Source organism: Rhinolophus ferrumequinum, chromosome X, assembly GCF_004115265.2.
Source record: "Rhinolophus ferrumequinum isolate MPI-CBG mRhiFer1 chromosome X, mRhiFer1_v1.p, whole genome shotgun sequence".
NCBI lineage: Eukaryota > Metazoa > Chordata > Mammalia > Chiroptera > Rhinolophidae > Rhinolophus > Rhinolophus ferrumequinum.
In genome coordinates, this window is record NC_046284.1 from 45,540,862 (window position 1) to 45,544,997 (window position 4,136).

At 35.0% G+C, this 4,136-nt stretch overlaps 1 non-coding gene across 1 annotated transcript; it reads right to left on the reverse strand.

The window, feature by feature from the left end:
- Positions 1-2,762: 2,762 nt before the first annotated feature.
- LOC117030267 (U6 spliceosomal RNA) lies at positions 2,763-2,869 on the reverse strand. The gene has a single exon (XR_004424348.1). It is a non-coding gene; the product is annotated as a U6 spliceosomal RNA (small nuclear RNA).
- Positions 2,870-4,136: the final 1,267 nt, after the last annotated feature.

Below are 4,136 nucleotides of genomic sequence, written 5' to 3' on the forward strand. Positions count from 1 at the left end.
CATGTGCCTTGTGAATTTAATCATGATACTGTATGAATCAAGACATCTACTGGCCTCATTAAAATAACACTGTAATCTAATTATGGGTAAAGTACCTGATGAAGAAAAAATAGCTCCTTGAGCGCTGAAACTGCGTACCAAGAATCACAGTATAATAATGATAATAGCACAAGCAAAATTTACACAATGGACACATGAAAGCCAGATTGCAGCTCGTTTTCATTTTTATTTCAATCTTACTTGAAACATTTTTTTTAAATATTATTAACAAACTGTGTATGTTCGACTAGTAGTAACTTTGGGTACCTGTGAATGTCTATCTTAGTATGCAAACTAACAGAGAGGCCACAGTCTGAATTTACATTGCACGCAGCCTGTGCATTCACTTTCTCCTTGGGACAGTGGGGGCATCCAAGACCAGATAAGAAGTGGATCAAATGCCAGAGTAGAACTGGATGTTTGTGAGCATGGGTTCTAGAGAGATATGAAGTAATCTAACGTTCCACCTCAGGAAGATACATTTCCTACACACCAGTTACACCTTTACAGAACCACATGGTCAGAAACACTGGTCGAGGTTCTCCTGTATTGTCTCCTCTAATATACAACCTATATTCTTGGAATCTTCTCCCTACTCAGCCTCAGTGGCTCCTCCAGCTTCTCCCAGTGGTATGCAGGTCCTCTTCTACCACTACATTTTACCTTGTTTCCCTTGTAATCAATGCTTACTCAGACATGGCTTGCTTAGTCCTGCATAGGCATCCTTGCAAAACTTGCAAAATTATCATTATACTTGCAAATGTTCCAGGATAAAGTGAAACACTTTTTGATGTTTCTTCGCTGGGGTAGGCTGTGTTTTCCAGCTCATAGGCATGCTGAAGTCTTTTTACACCTCCTTATCATGTACAAGATTAACAATTTGTCCAGTGAGGTTATCATTCTGCTCCCGTGTTTGTTGATTTGGAAAGAAGATCTACAATACAGATATATTCATTTTTATGTATTTCTATAAATGGTAATAATCTATACACAATATTCTCTACATTGCTTATTTCACTTAATAATCTATCTTAGCCATCTTTCCACATCAGTAGTAGTATAGAACCACTTCTTGCTTTTAAACTACTGCCAGGCATTCTATTGTATGGATGCACAACAACTAATTTAACCAATCCCCTAATGAAGGCTGTAAGGTTTTGTCAATCTTTAGCTATTACAAACAGCGCTGCAATAAACATCCTATTATGCACATGTTCCTAGTACACACATCCTAGTACACACATCCACATGTTCCCCTAGAACACTGAATCACACTATATGTGCACTTTTATATGGATAGATAGGGCCACTTATTCTCCACTGAGTTTACATTCCATTGATGTTGTAAAACTAACAGTAAAACGTTCTTTTCTTATGGACAATAAAAATCTTCCCTACTTCATATTATTTTAACATTTTAAATAATTTTTATTTAAAATTAATATGGTCTTCCTTTAAAATTAAAACATTTTAGGGTAAGTTAAATCCCCTTTTTACCACAATTCCCAAATCTGGTCTAAACAATCCTGCCCTCTAAGTAGCCACCATTTTGAATAGGCATGTTATGGTACGTAATTTTCTTGACTATTTTCTGTACATTGGCAATACATAAGTGCAGCTATAGAAGATATATTACTTGGTGGTTTGAATTTTTTCACATAAATTGTATGATATTATGTATATCATTTTGCATCTTTTTTAAGTTAACAATAAATTTTTGAGTTCTCTCTGCATTGATTGATGATTGATATAAAAAAGATATTTTTTGCACAAGCTGCATATCCATTGAGGGTGAGAGGGCTCTGTTCATTGGACTCAGGGACCCAGGTTGCTGAAGCAGTCACCATTTTGAACACTGACTTTTCATGGCAGAAAGAAAGAGAGCTCTTCAGAGTTTCTCAATTGTCACAGAAGGAACAATTCATTGACCAGAACTAGACACATAGTCCTAACAAAGCACAAGAGAGCCACAGAGTGTAGCCCTACTGTGCACCCAGGAGAGAAGTGTATAACAGTGAATAACACTAATTACTGTAATAATCAATAAAATTAATGAATCACAGGGCTTTCCCATTTTAGTGCACACTCCCAAATTATACTCCAAAGTGGCCATACCAATTTGCATTCCCACTATCAGACTATGAGTGCATATATATATATATATATATATATATGTATATATCCATATTCTTTTCAACACTTCTTATTATCATGTGTTTTTTTTTTAAGTTTTCCAGTCTGATGGAGGAAAATGGTGCTGATATAATTTGTATTTTTCTGATTGCTAGTGGAGTTGGACACCTTTGCATTTGTATTGGTCATTTGTATTTCCTCTTCTGTGACCTACATGTTCACGTCCTTGGCCATTTTTCTATTAAGTTGTTTTTAAGTATTATTGACAATTGTATATTATGGATATAACTAGTCTTCTGAAATATTTGAAAATAATCATGAAGTCACTGTCTAGTTTTCTCTTTGTTGGGATAAATACCCCCCATTCTTTTAACCTTTCCTCATAAGACTGACAGTTCAATTTCTTTAATCGCGTTTCCACTTTGTCCACACCTTATTACTGTAGTGACCTACTATAAACACCATACATTTCTAAACTATGGAACTGACCTGGGTTTTTTTTCCTTCCTTCCTTCCTTTCTTTCTTCCTTCCTTTCTTCCTTCCTTCCTTCCTTCCTTTCTTTTTCTTTTCTTTTTCTTTTTTTTTTTTATTTATTCTGGAACTCTTCACGAATTTGCGTGTCACCCTTGCTCAGGGACTATGCTAATCTTCTCTGTATTGTTCCAAATTTAGTATATGTGCTGCTGAAGAAAGCACTCTTCTCTTTTTAATTAGCAGGTAGTAAGCTTAAAGACAAATTTGCTTTCCACCAACAGAAAGGACATGTCTTTATTATTAGGTTGGTGCAAAAGTAATTGCGGCTTTTGCAATTATTTTTAACCTTTTAAACCGCAATTACTTGTGCACCAACCTAATATTTGCATTGTTGAGCTCCATCCCTAGTCTTTCTATATCCCTCTACTTGTTTATCCTTCTTTGCCATCTATTTTTTATTTACATTATACTTTATTTTATGCTTAATTATAAGATGTCTAATTATTTTTTTCTGGGAAAAGGCAAGGTTTAAATAAATGGGTAAGAGGACAGAGAAAAAGGAGAATGTGATAGTTATGACAAATTTATAATAAATTTAAAAGCCATCTTCCAGAACTATTTTATCTTAATTTAATACCAGTATTTATTGGATACTTTCCCCAAAATAGCTTTATGCTATAGATTCTGGCAAATTCTTATCCTTTCCATCCTACTCATTCTTTTCCATTTATATAGGCACCTAACCATCAGTCCATCCTAAAACAAACAACTTGTATTTTTCCCTTTTATGTTTTATCCTGTTTCTATAGGGGCAATTTCCCAAATTGGTCAAAGTCATTTTGGATTGAATTCTGTCTTTGAGAATGTTTAGCAATCCCTGTGTAATTTAATGTCATATGCAAACTTAATGAGTTTTTTTCTTGAACCTATATTTTAGGCATAATAAAACCACATACTTAAAGACAATTGCCATCTTGATAGTTTGCTTAGAACTTCAATGTTTTCTGATTGATGAGGATTTTTAGAGTCACTGTTATTTATTTCAGTTCTAGTTGGCACCATTAAGTGGTATTCCTGTTAAACAGAATCACCAGAAATACAGTGTCCCTTACAAAATAATGAACCCAGGCCTGCTGAGAACAACCCAAAAAACTCTCAGATGAATTTCTGTGGCTTTGTCATCTCTCACTCAAGGTAGTGTTAGGGTCAAATCCCTTAGAAGTTGCTGTGTCTTCTTTTTAAAAACTCTTGCCATAGCCATTACTATTGCTCCTTCTTGCCTATGTCCATCACCTACACTTTGCGCCACAATTTGTTGCTTCAGTTCTTTTTATACTATGAGATTGCTATGTAGTAGAATGCCGTCTTGTTCAGTGTTGTTTCATTAAGAAGAAAATTGAGGCAGGCAGTTTCAAGCTTGCTATAAGCAAACGCATTCTTACAACTGGGGCCTTTCCAACAGTGGAACAGACTGTTTCTTGAAGTAGGT